We start from the raw sequence: 18821 nt of genomic DNA, 5'->3' as shown, positions 1-18821 counted from the left end.
AAAACACGATAAGTACGTTATCAAACCGTTTCCGAAGAAAAGTATTTTTATTCATTTTAAAACATTTGGGATGTCATCGTCAATACAGAAACATAAGCATAAACATAACTTACATTCATTATCATTAGTGATCTACATCTCTTTTAAATCTCTCAGTGTAATGTGACTTCTTCTCAACACCTGTGATATAAATAAACTGAGTGGGTCAGGTTGGGAAACCTGGTGAGTACATAGGGTTTTCAACCCACAATAATATAATTATTATGTTTAAACACTTAAACAATCAACCCAATTACCCATCCCCATTATCTTCATTATTCTTAAGGATCTACCCTAAGAATCAGCTATTCCTCGTTCATTTATTCCTAAGGATCATCCTAAGGAATCGGCACGAAGTCCATCGTTGCCATGGTTTATACGACGGGCACTAAGTCTACATAGTCGCCAAAGTTTAGGCACTAAGTCTGCATAGTCGCCAGAGTTTAGGCATCAAGTCTGCATGATCACCAAGGTTTAGGTATCAAGTCTGCATGATCACCAAGGATTAGGCATCAAGTCTGCATGATTACCAGGGTTTAGGCATCAAGTCTGCATGATCACCAGGGTTTAGAGTACACCGGGTGAACAGATCGTTCACAACACCTACAGGTTGCGAGCCTGCTAGTGTTCCACTGGACTGTCTAGAATAGTCCGTGGTTGTCATCCATACTCTGCTGAATGACGGGGCCATCGTCTGGGAAAAGGCTTCTCACATCATCCACCTCTCACCCTCACCTCGTGGTCTATAACACCTCTCAACTCATCATCCAACTCATATTCCATCTATTACATCTACCCATATTTTACCCCAACATTATTGTAGATATAAAATACATATAAAGTTTAAATCATTTAAAACATGTATACAATCGTTCATTTAGCATAGACAACAAGTACTCAAATAATATGCACACATAGCACGTAATTTATATAAAATACTTCATATCTATGTGTAAGATGAAAGTAACTATGCACTCACAACACGTAATATATATAAATACTTCATATTTATGTGTAAGATGAAAGGGACCATGCACTCACTTGATTAGGTGGTGATTCCGAACTCAGACAACACTTCGTTATCTCAAAACAATTTTCCTAGACAAAACAACGGGTTTTTATTAAAACTGGGCTTCGCTGGAGCAGCATTTCCGAGCTGAAAGCTTTTCTTCTCGGAGCCGTCGGGCGCTCCGGGGCTTTCTTCTCGTGCTAGGGAGGTTCCCTAGACTTGGGAGGGGTTTAGGGAGGCTAGAGAGAAGTTAGAGAGAGAAAGAGAGGCTTATGGTGTGAAGAAAATATGAGGAGTTCACCCTTGTATTTATAGGAGTTTTATAGTAAAGTAGTCTCTAAGCTTCGTCCGTATCTTCCGCGTACGAGCTCCGTTTTCTACGTTATTTATATCCACATGTTGGTATTTACGAGTACTACAACTTTCATTTAGACCCCGTCGGCTAATTCTCCTTCTATCTCATATTTACAAAAACTGTATCGAATTTGCCGCGCTCGAAAAGTAGAGACTAAGCTTCGTCCATAACTTTCGCATACGATCTCCATTTTTTACTGTTTTTTTATCATTTAAATCCTATTAACGATATCTTCATTTCTCGTTTAGATTATTTTGGCTGAAAATCGACCGATCTAAAATTCGAATTTTCGGGTCGTGCACTGTTATGCTAAATCTTAGAAAAATCATAACTTCCTCATACGAAGTCAAATTTGGGCGTTCTTTTTATGGACGCTCTTAGTTTAACATATTCTATGACTTTTGTTTAGATTACTAAGGCTAAAAAGTCCTCCATCATAAATTCACTATTTACGTCTCCAGGTGTTGTGCCGGTTTTGCCGTAAAACTTCGACGGGCCATAACTTCTTCGTTATAACTCAGATTTCGGCGCTATTTATATGTACGGAACCCTTGAGACATATTCTACAACTTGGTTAAGATTATTTATTCTAAATAATATTTTATCAAAAAGTCGTTTTCAACCCCTATTATCTCTAAATTGATTAGCCTGGATCTATGGGCGTTACACTCTTCCTGCACCTTCCTGGATCAAACCCTTACCTCTTCCAACGAAGCCTCCTTGGTATGAAAACTTACTGTTTGGATTGGCACCAAAGGTGGCGCCATGTCCTCTTCCACGCACCTGTTCTGATGGGTCATCAAATCTACCAGACTCAAACATCTTATCCACACTCTCATCTTCTTCTTCTTGTCTGTTGGATTTGTTTTGGGTTAGGGTTTGCAATCTCTCTTCCATCGCTGCTTGCTTGGTCTGCAAGGCTGTCATAGCCGCCTTTAAATCATTGGTACTTGTCTTCAAATCATTATTGCTTTGTGTTTGTTGGATCATGAACGCTTCCAATTTCTTCATCAGCTCTTCCTGTTGTGTCGACATCACGAGTGGCTCTGATACCAAATTTGTTATGACCCGGGATCTAGACCTCGTGATAGGACCAGTGCTAGTACCTGAAAAAGCCGTGAACTCCCCTGTAACATAGCCTCTTATTTGCAGGAGACTAAACTAAGCTATTAACCTAATATTACTCTATTGATTGTTTTCAAATTCCAGCATATCTTATTTCTTGAATGACTACCCTTTAAATAGGGATAAATAAAAGACCCAAATCAAGAAACAAAGACTCTAAAATCGACTCAAATAATAAAAGATTCTAATTGCCAAAATTAAAAACGGAAACAAGATAACTTCTTAGAATATAAAATACTTATTATCTATTAACTTGCATACTTATCAAGTATGATTCATAACAAAATGTAATAAAAAAAAATTAAAAACTTGTATGAAAAATTTAAAACATGTATAAAACATTTGGTTTAAGCTCACTTGTATTAAAATTATATGAAAGTATAAAAAAAAGTTTAAAAAAAATTATAAGTAAAGTTTAAAACATTGTATTAGAAAACCCTATAGGAAAAAATATCATAAAAATGTTGTAAGAAATTATAAAAATTATTAAGAAACACTGTATTAGGAAATTTTCTTTGTTTGTATATATTTGACGATTTAACTTGTTAAATATGTTCATATATTACCATTATCACCTGCTAGTATGTGAATACATGTAACAAGTTAAATGGTCAAATGTGTACAAAAAAAATAAAGTTACCTAAACGTGAACAATACGAAAAGGTAATTACCCCCGCAAATCATTTTCCCTTTTATATTTGGAACGCCTATGAAAGAAAAAAAAACCATTAAAAATATACCTCCATTAAGTGTCTTTAATTGTTTAAACAGAATATTTGTATCATTAGGTCATCCGTTATACCCACCACTAACCACTATAGTGGTGGGTGCCACATCATCACCACACTTCCCACCACTAACGATGGGATACATACCACTAAACACATAACTCCATCTTATTTTTTAAATTAAATTTAAATAAAAAATACATAAAAATCATATAGTTTTTTAAATATTAGTTTTTCATTAATTTAAAATACTAAATTACATTTATTAAAAACTACATTAATTAAAATAAAAAATAAAAATAACGTTAAAAATAAAAGTTACATTAATTAAAATAAAAAAAATAAAAATAATATTAAGAATTAAAAAGCTAAAAATACCAAACTTCTAATTTGTGTGTTTAAGCAAAAGGTTATTCTATTTTGGGGAATTCTTCAACTTTTGCCAAGCTTTGACATGTCTAAAACGTTGATCATTTGTGTTTTCATATTGCTTGGCCACATTAGCCGGATTGATATTGACTTCGTGTAAATTGTTTATAACAAAGTTGTAAATTCCATTGAACTCAGAACATTTGACCCTCATATCGTGCCACTTCGAGCATATTTCATCAACATTTCGAATTGCAGAACCTATTAAACCATGAAAAACACTTTCAACATTTCTCCAAAAAGAACCGGAAGTTTGACCAACGTCTTCTTCCGAAACCGTCACCCATGCTTGTGCTAATTTCTCTTTTTCCTCTTCTGACAATTTCTTATTTTTGGGAGGCATGGTTTTTAAAGGATCAAACAACAAAAATATATGATGACCAAAGGGAGAAGAAATGTATGAACAATAAGAAGATGAGTGGTAGTATTTATAAGTAAATATTGAAGGAATTGAAAAATAGCCGTTAGAAAGGAAGAAGAAATGGTCAAACGAGATTTAATGTAAGAAATAAATTCATTGGCCGTTTGAAATCATTGTCCGGAGCACGAAGGGCCATGACAACAACCCACCATGAACCACCGGGATGGTGTGCACAGTCATGGTTAGTGGCCACCTAGACCACGACCCACTTCGTGGCCACCATGTCTTACGAAACAAAATATGATTACAAAGGAAAAGTTACAATTAGGAAAATAATATTTTGGAATTTTTGTTCAAAATTTTAAATTCACATATTTTTTTAAAAAACTATGGAAAAGTAATTTTCCACGCTCAATTGAACCTTCGAGATAAACCAAACAAGAATAAAACCAAACAAGAATAAAGTTGGGTAAATGTATGGATATAATGTTTGGTCATATGACATTGTTACATTACAAAAAATTATCTAGAATAGATGTGTGGATATAATGTTTGTTCGTATGACATTGTTATAGTACAAAAAATTATATATAACTGAAAACGAAAACGTAAGAACAAATATGAGTCATTTTTTTAATTAAAAACACAAAATAATGTTAATATAAAGAAAGAACAATTAAAAACCCATCCTATTTATTCCCCCACCTCACCTCACCCCACACCCCATCTCTCTCTCTCTCTCTCTCTCTCATTAGTTGCTCCCCAAGATTAGGGATGAGCAAACCCGAACCAAGAACCCGAGAAAGTGACAAGAACTGACGAAACCGAAAAAACCGAAGTCGAAGCTGTTGGGGTACAAAGTTCTTCATTCATGACTTTGTAAATGTTTGATTTTTGTAAAACCCACTTGCATGTGGTGCTTTAGCCTTGAGACCCATTTACATGTTAGAGTTAGAGAGAGACATGTAAACACCTCTATATAAGGTAGGTTTGTCCACTTGTAGAGGTGTGCTTGAGAGATGTAGAAGTGAGTGTGTAAGTGTGTGTTAATTATGTAGATGTAGATCTATGTCCTTTTTTGTAACACCATATACATTCAATATATCTCTTAAACACCCAAATCACCATGTTCAATTGTACAAGCTTTAATTCCGCATGCCAAACCATGTTCTTTGTCACTACAATTGGTATCAGAGCGGGTCTTCAAGATCAAGGTGATATTTGAAGAACGATTCTCGGTTTGGCAAATTTTGTCGCAATTTGATCAATATTGGTGAGTCTCTCTCTATGATCTCTCTTAATTCGTGCATTGCGTTCTTGATTGTTTGATCGTTTTGTCTCGATTGAATTATATTTGTTTCAAGCCCATTTGTAGATCCAATCTATTTTCTTTCATTGATCAAGTCCAAAAACAAATTCAAAATCATTTGATTGAATTTTTTTTTTCTTCGAAAACAAATTCTAAGCCCAATTACAAAATTTTAGATTACTTTCTGTTCATAATCGTGAATTGAGCCCAAAATCTGAGTAGTTACTGTTCATAGTTATTGAGCCCATAATTTGTTTTTGATCCATTATCAAATCCTTTACTATTCACAATTTATTGATCAGCCCAAATATTCTTTATCCAATGTCTTAAAAAGCTGAGCCCACAAGAATTCATTGAATCATATAGATATAAATCTGCTGTTGTTTATGGTTCATTATCATACGCTTTATCTAGTTGTACCATCGACTTCATATGCATCTGTTCTTAATCGACTGTTCTTGAGTTCTTCATCTCGGTTTCTCATTTTTTTTTTCTCGATCGATGTTGTATGTATATTGAAAATGAGTTTCGATTTCATATGATTCGTGTATGATGAAATCGATTTTGTTCAAGCAAAAGTGAAGAAATCGGAAATTGGTATTTTGATTTGGATAAAAATTGGTCAAGAACTTGCTATCAATTGGAATTTTTGTGAAGAACAGATGATTTATCAAGTTTTAGATCCAAAATTTGGTATTTGATTCATCGATTTGGTGTTTGAATGCGAAAAGTCAATCATTATAAAAGTCAACTGTGATTTTTTGAGTTAATTCGATGAATTAGATGTCAAAATCGTTTGATACAAGTTGTTTTGGGGCTATGGATGTCGAAACTAAGGATGATTTTTAGATCAATTTCGAAAATTATTGGGTTTATGATCTTGATGACGAACGAGACTTGAAAGAAAGAACGACTGTGAAAGTGAAAAATCGATTTTGATGTGGAATTGGGGCGAATTCTTCGAATGTTTGGAGTTGATAGATGGGTTTATGGTTCGAATGGTTTATGTCGATGATTGATGCCGACCAGATTTGGTTTAGGGACGAACGAACCTTATGATGGACTGGATTGGAAATCTATGCTTAACTCAGTATGAATATTCGAAGGGTTGAAATTTGTTGTTGATGTCAACGATTTTGGAGTTGAGGCGTATGGTTGATATCTCAAAGTCGATGGCGTCAATTAACGAAGGGTTGAAGAAGATTTGGGAATAGATTTTCAGTGATGTTTGATTTGAGAAAAACGAAGACTGTGATTTGGATTTGATTCGAAGGGTATGGACTGGAAAAGGATTTTGTATGTTGTTGATTTTGGGTTTGGTGAAATGAACGAACGAAGGATGATTATGAAAGAATTTTCGAAGGGTGTATATGGCTGAATATACGAAGGTATTTGGAGTTTGAACGAAGGATTTTGATTGTTGATTTTCGAAGGGTCTATTGCAAAAAGCTAAGGGTAATAGATGATTGAAAAAAAAAACCGAAGACTGGGTTTCTGTGCTTTGGGTTTAATTGGGAAAAACGAAGGGGGTGTTTAGAAGTTGAATATTCGAAGGGTATATTCTGAATTTTCGAAGGGGGTATTTTGGAAATTTATACGAAGAATTTTACTGTTCATTAACGAGTCTTCGAATGCTTCGTGCTTCGAAAGAATTGAGCAAAACACAAAGTTTCGAAAACAGCCCCTAAACCTTCGAATATGTGACACTTCGAAAATTAAAGCATGTTACGTATGTTTGACACTTTTCGCCCAACTTCGAAAATTGTTTGAGGCATCGCAATTTTACAACATGTCTTCGTATGTTTGGTGCACAAGGGCAGAATTTACGAAGATGGTCCCTGAAACTTCGAATTTTTTGCAGTTTTCACCCAAATTCGAAAAAGGACTATATTTTGCTGAAAATTGAAGATTGTGCATTTCTGGTCCCTGCAGTTTGTGCAAATTGACGCTTTCTACCCAGCTTTGGAAAAGGGGGAGAGTTTTGCATATTTTGCTGTTTTGGGCGCAACGGGTCACTGCAGAATTTTGAAATTGACAATTTCTACCCATTTTTGAGAAATTTTGTCAAAGGCGATCCGTGAACGACAATAAAAATTGAATATTTTTTGGGTTTTCCGGATTAAAGCACAAAGTTTATGCCCATGTTAAGGGGGAGTTTTGACACGAAAAATTCCGAATAGAGCACGTTCTTTTTCCTTTGGAGTTTTATAATCAAATTTCGATTATAAAAAGGGGGAGAAGTTTTATATGGAAATTCGAACTTGAATTTTTCATATTACGCGGATTTGAAGACCGAAGTGATCTTGAAATTTTGAAGCCTACGAGATGATGCAATTGGAAGTTCGGAAGTGATGTATTCGAAATGGGTTTGGTTTTATTGAAGATTTTTGGGGTATGTTTTTATGCGCAACTTTTGGGTGATTATTTGGAGTTTGGAATACTCTTAATCATTCGTTGCTGCTCGAATTGTATGGTCTCACATCCTAGAGCCCAAATTGAAGAGTCATGGAAGAATTGAAGATTGAAGTTCGTTTCGACATGTGTCACCTTTGAGGCTCGAACCGCGTAGTGCTTGATTTTGGAAGATTTGAAGTGGGTCATTCATTCCTAACTTTGAGGGGGAGAATGTTGGGGTACAAAGTTCTTCATTCATGACTTTGTAAATGTTTGATTTTTGTAAAACCCACTTGCATGTGGTGCTTTAGCCTTGAGACCCATTTACATGTTAGAGTGAGAGAGATACATGCAAACACCTCTATATAAGGTGGGTTTGTCCACTTGTAGAGGTGTGCTTGAGAGATGTAGAAGTGAGTGTGTAAGTGTGTGTTAATTATGTAGATGTAGATCTATGTCCTTTTTTGTAACACCATATACATTCAATATATCTCTTAAACACCCAAATCACCATGTTCAATTGTACAAGCTTTTATTCCGCATGCCAAACCATGTTCTTTGTCACTACAGAAGCAAAATCGACGGTTAGGATTTGAATTTTTTAAAAACTGAAAAATCAATTTCGGTTTCGGTTTTTACCCTGATACCGACCCATCCAAACCAAGAACTATATATATATATATATATATATATATATATATATATATATATATACACACACACACACACATTAAAAAAACAACCCTAAAAGAAAAGAGTCGTTCTCGCTTGAGTCACTTCTCACTTTCTCAGTTGGATTTAGCAATCTTTCCTTCTATTAATCAGTAAGAGGCTAAGAGCCTAAGAGGTTGGAAACAGGTCTTATTGCATTTTTTCATTGAGTTTTAGATTTATGGTTTAGTTAATACTAAGAATGCGATACAATCTATTATAAATTTATGGTCCTTTTATTGACCAGGAACATGAAGTCAAAGTTAACAAACTGTAATCATTTTTTTCTATGGTCCCGATTGCATTTTTTTGTAGTGTTTTTTGAAGTATTTAACTTCTTGCTTCATTTTTGGAAAACAGGTTAAAACCCAAAACCCATGGGTAAACCTAGAACCCGTGAGTATATTGGTTGCACCAAAGAAACCGGAAAACCCCCAAAACTGACTCTAGAACCCAATAAACCGAACCGAACAGAAACCGAACCTATTGGTTTCTGAAAACCAGAAACTGACCATTTACGGGTTGGGTTCGGTTTGGTTCCAAAACCGACCCATGCACAACCCTACCCAAGACCACCGGAGCGTCGTCGGAAGTCGAACCAAAGGAACGACCAGACCACCGCTAGAAGGTTGTCTCTCCACTTTCTACGAATCTATGTGCAACTCTTTGATTTGTATTCACTCTTTCTCTCATTGGGAACCTCCACCCTTCGCCTCCCCTCTTTGTGACATCCCCAAAATCTCGGCCAGAAAAGACCGATTTTCATTTATGCTTTTAAATATTTTCAGAGTAAATCCTTTTGATTTGAAAGAGTTGCGGAATTTGTTCCCAAAACAAAACATGATAAAATAATATTTATCAAAGCATTTCATCAAGAGATGCATTTCATTATATAATCAAAACTCGGGATGTCATGTTCCGATACAGACCATAAAGCATAAACGATAAACATTACAAGTCTTTCAACAAATATATACATATACAGACTTGTAAACAAAACAACAAGATGATCCATCCATCTTACGCCCTTGTGCCACTTCCTGTAATACAAATAAAACTGAGTGGGTCAGGCTTGGGAGCCTGGTGAGCATATAGGGTTTTCAACCCACAATAAATAAGTTATATTTAATTTCACCAACCAATCACTATCCCGATTACCCATTCCCGTTATCCTCACTTTACGTCCCTAAAACAACTATCTCAAGGGACCTAATCTAGGATTTTCATCGGGACGGACATCACTGCGAAGGGGTTTCCTCAACAATAGATATCCTAAAGGCAACCATGAGGGGGATAGAGTACACCGGTGAACACATCGTTCACAACACCTACAGGTTATGAACCTGCTAGCGTTCCACTGGACTGTCTAGAAAGAGTCCGTGGTCGTTATCCATACTCCGCTGAATAACTAGATCAACAACAACAACAACATCGAGGCCTCTCATCTGTTTATTACACACCAACTATCTACCCATGTTCTACCCAACATATTAGTAGATAAAACATATATTTTCATACGTAGTTTAAAGAAAACCTGTATAGCATGCTTTAATCAACACATATATCGCATAACAGATGAGGCACACACACACATAACACATATCTCATAACGAAATAAGCAGATCTATAAGATAGAAGAGAGTGAATACTCATTCACACATAACACAACCAAATATATACACATAACACATATTTTTATATAAAATACTTCGTATTATTGTATTAGAAGAAATAACTACACACTCACTTGATCAGAAGATGATCCGACAGCACTACGGCTTATAGAAGTAGTATTCCTCAGCAGATCTGGAAGATCTCCTCGAAAATCGAACTTCTCGCGGGCAGAGCTTCGACTCGGGAACCGCGCTTCTCGGGATCTTCGGGGTCTCGGGACTTGCCTCGGGGCTAGAGTATGATACCGGGGCTTCGGGGTAGCTTCGGCACGAAAAACGATGCAAAAGACTAGAGAGAAGAGAAGAAATTGAACAACAAATGAGGCTGCCTTCGGATCCTTTATATAGAGGCTGGAGCCTCGGAGTACGCGGGGCGTACAGGCGTACGCAGCGCGTACGCGTCCGAAATCGTCATTGCATGCGTCATCCGAAGTGTCGACACTATCGGAGTTACGCGATAGCGTAACCTCGTACGCGGGGCGTACTCCGGATTACACCGGTGACACGGCTTCGGATAATGCCTCCGATTTTGAATTAAATAAAAATACAAAATGATTAATAAACTTCGGAAATTCATAACTTCTTCATACGAACTCCGTTTTCGACGTTCTTTATATCCACGCGAAGGTGAGACCATGCTCTACGACTTTCGTTTAGACTCCGTCGGCTAATTTTGACTTTATTTTTATTAATTATTTTTAATAGGCCGCGACAGAAACTTTCGTTATAAATTCATAACTTCTTCGTTTGACGTCCGTTCTCGCCTAACTTTTTATCGCTTCGATACCAACAATGAGATCTTCGATTCTCATTTAGATTGCTTCGGCTAACAACCGCTCGATCTCAATTCGAGTATTTCAGGCTGTATACCGCTAAGCCGGAACTTCGATAAATCATAACTTCCTCATACGAAGTCAGATTTGGGCGTTCTATATATATTCGGAAACCTCATTTCGACTACTACAACATTAACCAAAGATATTAAGTTTATTTCACACTTAAATTTTGACGCTTATTTTTATTCTTAATTAATCAGACCACATAATTAAGCAATTAAGCACAAAACACATAATACTCAAATAATACATTCTTATTATTTCAAAACGGGTTACAAAGGTTAACCTAGACTATTATATTGCTAAAAACGGCAAGCCCGGAAACACAGGCGTTACAATTCTCTCCACCTTAGAATGATTCCGTCCCCGGAATCACACATCAACAAACAAATGCGGATAGCGACCCATCATGTCACTCTCCGTCTCCCAGGTGAGATTCGGCCCATTCGTGTGTTTCCATCGGACAAGCACTAACCCAACCATCTTGCGTCGCAATTTCTTAGTCTTTCGGTCAACAATTGCCTCTGGTTCTTCAATCAACCTTTTGTTCTCATCAATTCTCAATTCAGAAATTGGAATTATGTCGGGAACTTCTCCCGTGAACTTCCTCAAATAACACACATGAAAAGTGTTATGAATTCCATTCAGTTCTTCTGGTAGTTTGAGCTTGTAAGCTTGGTTCCCAATCCTCTGAAGAACTTTAAACGGTCCAATAAACCTTGGACTCAACTTTCCCCTTTTACCAAATCTTATAAGTCCCTTCCACGGCGAGACTTTAAGCAAAACCGAATCCCCAACCTCAAAAGTTATCGGTCTCCGCTTCTTGTCAGCATAGCTCTTTTGACGATCCTGAGCTGCTAACATTCTTTCCCTAATTATTTTCAACTTTTCAGCAGTTTGATGAACCAACTCCGGTCCCATAAACTGCTTTTCCCCAGCCTCAAGCCAACAAGACGGCGTACGACACTTCTGTCCATACAAAGCTTGGTAAGGTGCCATCTTAATGCTCGAGTGGAAACTATTATTATAGGAAAATTCTACCAACGGTAAATGTTCATCCCAATTACCTAGGAATTCCAGAGTACATGCTCTCAGCATATCTTCAAGTGTTTGTATCGTTCGTTCGCTCTGACCATCAGTCTGCGGATGGTAAGCTGTACTTAAACACAACTTGGTACCCAATTCCTCTTGTAGACTTTTCCAAAACCTCGATGTGAAACGGCTATCACGATCTGACACAATCGTTAACGGAACACCGTGAAGCCTCACAATTTCCTTCACGTAAGAATTCGCAAGCTTATCCATAGACCATTTCTCCCTGGCCGCTATGAAATGCGCACTCTTAGTGAATCGATCAACGACCATCCAAATCATGTCGTGACCATTCTTTGTTCTGGGCAGTTTAGTGACAAAATCCATAGCAATGTCTTCCCACTTACCCATAGGCACAGGCAAAGGTTCTAAACTCCCGTACGGTTTCTGATGTTGTGTCTTGACTCTCGCACAAGTCACACACTCGGCCACATACTTTGCAACATCAAGCTTCATCGTCGGCCACCAGTAGTAGGGTTTCAGGTCCCTATACATTTTAGTGCTACCCAGATGAATCGAGTACATGGTCTTGTGAGCTTCTTCCATCAGAAGATCTCTGACTCCTCCTGTCTTAGGTATCCAAATCCGATCTTGGAACACCTTCAGTCCATGACTGTTTACACCGAACACCAACGTTTTGCCCAAACGTTCCTCCTTTCTGTCATTCTTCTCAGAAGCTTCGCTCTGAGCTTTCTTTATACTTTCCAAAATAGTTGAGACAACTTCAATTCTCAACGCTCTTGGCCTTTTCCTTTCGGGATTGACTTTCCGACTGAGAGCATCAGCAACAACATTAGCTTTACCGGGGTGGTAAAGTATCTCGCAGTCATAGTCTTTAAGTAATTCTAGCCAGCGTCGTTGCCTCATATTCAATTCTTTCTGATTAAAGAGGTATTGGAGACTCTTATGATCAGTGAAAAGTTTGCACTTCGTGCCATAGAGGTAATGCCTCCATATTTTCAGAGCGAAAACTACCGCTGCCAACTCCAAATCATGAGTCGGGTAGTTCTTTTCATGCTCTTTCAGCTGTCGAGACGCATATGCTATCACCTTTTCTCTTTGGGTCAAAACACAACCCAAACCAACACCAGACGCATCACTATAAACAGCGAAGTCTTCAACTCCATCGGGTAGAGAAAGTATCGGTGCCTCGCATAGCTTCTTCTTTAGCTTCTCAAATGCTTCCTGATGCTTCTCACCCCAAGCATAAGTAGCTCCTTTGTGGGTCAAAGCTGACAATGGACTAGCGATCGAAGAAAAGCCTTGGATAAACCTTCGGTAATATCCGGCTAATCCTAAAAAGCTTCGAATCTCCGTGGGACTTTTCGGTTGTTCCCACTTCGTCACAGCTTCGATCTTCGCTGGATCAACCATTATCCCTTCTTGGTTGACCACGTGACCCAAGAATTGGACTTCACGAATCCAAAAATCACATTTGGAGAACTTAGCATACAGCTTCTCCTTCTTCAAGACTTCTAACACTTCTCGCAAGTGTCTGCCATGCTCCTCCTGGCTTTTCGAGTAAATCAGAATGTCGTCTATGAACACTATCACGGATTTATCAGGGAACGGGTTACAAACCCTATTCATCAAATCCATGAACGCTGCTGGAGCATTGGTTAGTCCAAACGACATAACCAAGAACTCGTAGTGTCCATATCTAGTTCTGAATGCAGTCTTCTCGATATCTTGCTCTCTTACTTTTAGCTGATGATATCCTGACCTAAGATCGATCTTCGAGAAATAGCTCGAACCTTGCAATTGATCGAACAGGTCATCAATCCTCGGCAACGGATATCTATTCTTTATTGTTGCCTTGTTTAGCTCTCTGTAATCGATGCACATTCTCATACTTCCATCTTTCTTCTTTACAAATAACACCGGAGCTCCCCAGGGCGATGAACTAGGTCTAATGAAACCGTTGTCCAATAACTCCTGAAGTTGCATCATTAGTTCCTTCATCTCCGTCGGTGCTAATCGATAAGGTGCTTTCGCAATTGGCGTTGTTCCTGGCAACAAGTCAATACGGAATTCCACTTGTCTATCAGGCGGTAATCCAGGAAGATCTTCGGGAAATACTTCCGGATAATCACACACAACTGGAATATTCTGCATCACCTTCTTTTCCTTCTTAGCATCAATCACGAATGCTAAATACGATGTACACCCCTTGGTCAAACATTTTCTGGCTTTCATCAATGAAATGATTCCAGAATTCACTCTGCGTTTATCTCCATACACCATAAACGAATCTTTCCCAGGCGGGTTTACTTTGACTATTTTCTTCTTGCATAAAATTTCGGCGTCGTTGGCGCTAAGCCAATCCATTCCCAATACGATGTCGAAACCATTAAGTTCGATAGGCAATAATTCCTCGTGGAACTTATTCCCATTCAGATCAATTAAGATGTTTTTCATGCGATAGCTAACAGGTACAAACTTGCCACTAGCAACTTCGACTAATAAAGCATTATCTAGTCTAACAACAGGCAAAGCTAGCTTTCTACCAAATTCATGCGATATAAAGGAGTAATTGGCTCCAGAATCAAATAAAATTTGGGCAGGCAATTCGTTAACGAGAAAGGTACCTGAAGCGACATCAGCTTCATCTTTAGCAGCTTCCAGTGTCATCTGGAATGCTCTCGCCTTTGGCTTTGGCGGAATGTTGGGTCTAGCTGCCTCCTTCTTCTTCGGGCAGTCTCTCGACATATGACCCTCCTCACCACAACCATAGCAAACTTTCTTTGTGAGGTTACACTCATTGGCATAGTGCCCTGGCTTTCCACACTTGTAGCATGAGTTCGCCACCTCACATCTTCCATGATGCTTCTTCTTACATTTGTCGCACCATTTCGCTTCACCTCCACCTCCCCTCGAACCAGACTTCGAGAACTTGTTTTTCTTGTTGGACCCTGAAGTTCCATCGAACTTCCTCTTTTCTCCAACATCCATTCTTTCCAGACCCTTTTCCTTCTGCTGGGCCTCCACATTCTTAGCTGCACGAACAGCCGTTTTTAGAGTGGTTGCCATTTTGACTGTCGGACCAAAGTCAGCAGGCAGTCCGTTAGCAAACCTCTCAATCTTGGAGAGTTCCGTCGGCACTAGGTACGGAAACAACTTCATCTTCTCAGTAAATGCAGTAGCATAGTCATCTATGCTCATCTTCCCTTTCTTCAAGTTTTGGAACTCATTGTTCAGATCAATCAGATCTATCTCTGAACAATACTGCACCCTCAGCTGTTCCAAGAACTCCTCCCATGACATTTTCAGAGCTTCTCCTCGTGGCATAGTATCTGCCAACAACTTCCACCAACTCAAGACCCCAGTCTTCAGTTGTCTAACTGCAAAGACGGTCTTCTGCTTGTTGCTACAGTCGCAACTTTCAAATACCATCTCCATTTCGGAGATCCAATCCATTATCTCAACAGGCTTTGGGCTCCCAGAAAGACTTGGCGGTTTGGCGCCCAAGAAATTCTTGTACATACGCCCATCCTTGTTGTTTCTCCTTTCCGGATCGTTCCTTCGTTCCTCTTGAGTCCCAACTTGACTCACCATGCGACTATTGTTCCCTTCCTCCGATTGCTCGGGAATCAATTCAGGTTCCTCAATAGGTATGATAGGTTCATCCCTATTATTATGCAACATTTGTCGCATCTCCTCCCTTTGTTCGGCTAGCATAGCCCGAATCATGGCTTGCACCGCAGCCATTGTTATTGGTTCTGGTGCTGCTGCTACAACAGGTATTTGCTCAATCACTGGCGGTAGATTCCTGTTTTCATCTGCGTTTCCAACGCCACTCCTTGTTCTCACCATTTTTGATCTACACACCGAATAAGGTGAAATTAGATCCTCATTCACGATAGATATTCAAATCATCCTTATCACTCCGAAACGTTTACATGCTAGTTCTAATAACGTAGGCATACGCTTAGAATCCTACACACATAAGGTTTCCAGATCCGGTCGGCAACAGACCGTAGATCGAACAAATAATATCATATATGGCAACATATAACATTTAGCACATAAAGCATTTTAGGCAACTTTCCTAAAATAAACTAGTGCTCGTGTCTAAAATCCAACAGACACACATCTCATCATTCCACTTAGCATTCTAAGTTTAAGTCTAGAAATCCTACAAATTCCTAGTTCGCTTAAACTAATGCTCTGATACCAACTGTGACATCCCCAAAATCTCGGCCAGAAAAGACCGATTTTCATTTATGCTTTTAAATATTTTCAGAGTAAATCCTTTTGATTTGAAAGAGTTGCGGAATTTGTTCCCAAAACAAAACATGATAAAATAATATTTATCAAAGCATTTCATCAAGAGATGCATTTCATTATATAATCAAAACTCGGGATGTCATGTTCCGATACAGACCATAAAGCATAAACGATAAACATTACAAGTCTTTCAACAAATATATACATATACAGACTTGTAAACAAAACAACAAGATGATCCATCCATCTTACGCCCTTGTGCCACTTCCTGTAATACAAATAAAACTGAGTGGGTCAGGCTTGGGAGCCTGGTGAGCATATAGGGTTTTCAACCCACAATAAATAAGTTATATTTAATTTCACCAACCAATCACTATCCCGATTACCCATTCCCGTTATCCTCACTTTACGTCCCTAAAACAACTATCTCAAGGGACCTAATCTAGGATTTTCATCGGGACGGACATCACTGCGAAGGGGTTTCCTCAACAATAGATATCCTAAAGGCAACCATGAGGGGGATAGAGTACACCGGTGAACACATCGTTCACAACACCTACAGGTTATGAACCTGCTAGCGTTCCACTGGACTGTCTAGAAAGAGTCCGTGGTCGTTATCCATACTCCGCTGAATAACTAGATCAACAACAACAACAACATCGAGGCCTCTCATCTGTTTATTACACACCAACTATCTACCCATGTTCTACCCAACATATTAGTAGATAAAACATATATTTTCATACGTAGTTTAAAGAAAACCTGTATAGCATGCTTTAATCAACACATATATCGCATAACAGATGAGGCACACACACACATAACACATATCTCATAACGAAATAAGCAGATCTATAAGATAGAAGAGAGTGAATACTCATTCACACATAACACAACCAAATATATACACATAACACATATTTTTATATAAAATACTTCGTATTATTGTATTAGAAGAAATAACTACACACTCACTTGATCAGAAGATGATCCGACAGCACTACGGCTTATAGAAGTAGTATTCCTCAGCAGATCTGGAAGATCTCCTCGAAAATCGAACTTCTCGCGGGCAGAGCTTCGACTCGGGAACCGCGCTTCTCGGGATCTTCGGGGTCTCGGGACTTGCCTCGGGGCTAGAGTATGATACCGGGGCTTCGGGGTAGCTTCGGCACGAAAAACGATGCAAAAGACTAGAGAGAAGAGAAGAAATTGAACAACAAATGAGGCTGCCTTCGGATCCTTTATATAGAGGCTGGAGCCTCGGAGTACGCGGGGCGTACAGGCGTACGCAGCGCGTACGCGTCCGAAATCGTCATTGCATGCGTCATCCGAAGTGTCGACACTATCGGAGTTACGCGATAGCGTAACCTCGTACGCGGGGCGTACTCCGGATTACACCGGTGACACGGCTTCGGATAATGCCTCCGATTTTGAATTAAATAAAAATACAAAATGATTAATAAACTTCGGAAATTCATAACTTCTTCATACGAACTCCGTTTTCGACGTTCTTTATATCCACGCGAAGGTGAGACCATGCTCTACGACTTTCGTTTAGACTCCGTCGGCTAATTTTGACTTTATTTTTATTAATTATTTTTAATAGGCCGCGACAGAAACTTTCGTTATAAATTCATAACTTCTTCGTTTGACGTCCGTTCTCGCCTAACTTTTTATCGCTTCGATACCAACAATGAGATCTTCGATTCTCATTTAGATTGCTTCGGCTAACAACCGCTCGATCTCAATTCGAGTATTTCAGGCTGTATACCGCTAAGCCGGAACTTCGATAAATCATAACTTCCTCATACGAAGTCAGATTTGGGCGTTCTATATATATTCGGAAACCTCATTTCGACTACTACAACATTAACCAAAGATATTAAGTTTATTTCACACTTAAATTTTGACGCTTATTTTTATTCTTAATTAATCAGACCACATAATTAAGCAATTAAGCACAAAACACATAATACTCAAATAATACATTCTTATTATTTCAAAACGGGTTACAAAGGTTAACCTAGACTATTATATTGCTAAAAACGGCAAGCCCGGAAACACAGGCGTTACACTCTTCCTGAATGACCTTCATTAGCCTATGCTCTTCTGGAACCACATCTCTCCGATAGTTCTGAAACAAAAGTCACCTGATATGAAACAAAAAGTACCAGATTGAATCAAAAAGTCATCGAATTGGTTAAATGCTTCTGAAAGGTTTCTTATAGAGATCTATTTTGCTTTTTTTAAATACTTCTAATAATTAGATTCTACTTTGTGTTATTGGTTGTACTCATAAAGGTTTTACATATTGTGTTTTAGGGTTTCTAGGTGAAGAACATAATAACAATGTTTAATCACATGTGATTAAATACATATAATTACACGTGATTAAACACATTGGACCAACTATTGAATAAAAATGGGCGAAAATAAATCTTGTCCATTTAAATCATATGTGATTAAATACATAAAAATACATGTGTTATTGGTTGCATTCCATTTGTTTGATAAAATGTATGTAAAGGTTTTA

The sequence above is a fragment of the Lactuca sativa genome, chromosome 3, assembly GCF_002870075.4.
Source record: "Lactuca sativa cultivar Salinas chromosome 3, Lsat_Salinas_v11, whole genome shotgun sequence".
NCBI classification, from domain to species: domain Eukaryota; kingdom Viridiplantae; phylum Streptophyta; class Magnoliopsida; order Asterales; family Asteraceae; genus Lactuca; species Lactuca sativa.
This window is presented reverse-complemented; position numbering follows the sequence as displayed.